Source organism: Penaeus monodon, chromosome 19 (assembly GCF_015228065.2).
Source record: "Penaeus monodon isolate SGIC_2016 chromosome 19, NSTDA_Pmon_1, whole genome shotgun sequence".
Taxonomy (NCBI): Eukaryota; Metazoa; Arthropoda; class Malacostraca; order Decapoda; family Penaeidae; genus Penaeus; species Penaeus monodon.
This window is the reverse complement of record NC_051404.1, coordinates 1,863,946-1,864,204: the sequence shown is the minus strand read 5'-3', so window position 1 is coordinate 1,864,204 and position 259 is coordinate 1,863,946. Positions and strand designations below refer to the sequence as shown.

The following is a 259-nucleotide window of genomic DNA, read 5'->3' as shown; positions in this document are numbered from 1 at the left end:
CCTCGGGGACACGTGTCCTTTTGCAAACTTTCATATAAAAAACGATTATAGATTTTCACAAAACCCCTTTTACAAGAAATTTGGGACCCACCACCCCTACTATTCCTTGAATTGTTTTCCCCTATCTTTTCCCAAATTAAAACGTCTGTTTTAAATGGTGAAACAAAGATAAAAATAGCTAAAATTTATTATGTTAAAAAAACAATAACTTAAAATTTAAATGCTTTCATTTTTGACGCTTTTACGGAAATATGAAACC

At 30.9% G+C, this 259-nt stretch overlaps 1 protein-coding gene across 1 annotated transcript in view; it reads left to right on the top strand.

Annotated features, from left to right (window-relative positions):
* The window catches only part of LOC119585508 (vegetative cell wall protein gp1-like), an 8,554-nt gene that overhangs the window by 5,627 nt on the left and 2,668 nt on the right, over positions 1-259 (top strand). The gene's annotated exons all lie outside the window — the stretch shown is intronic.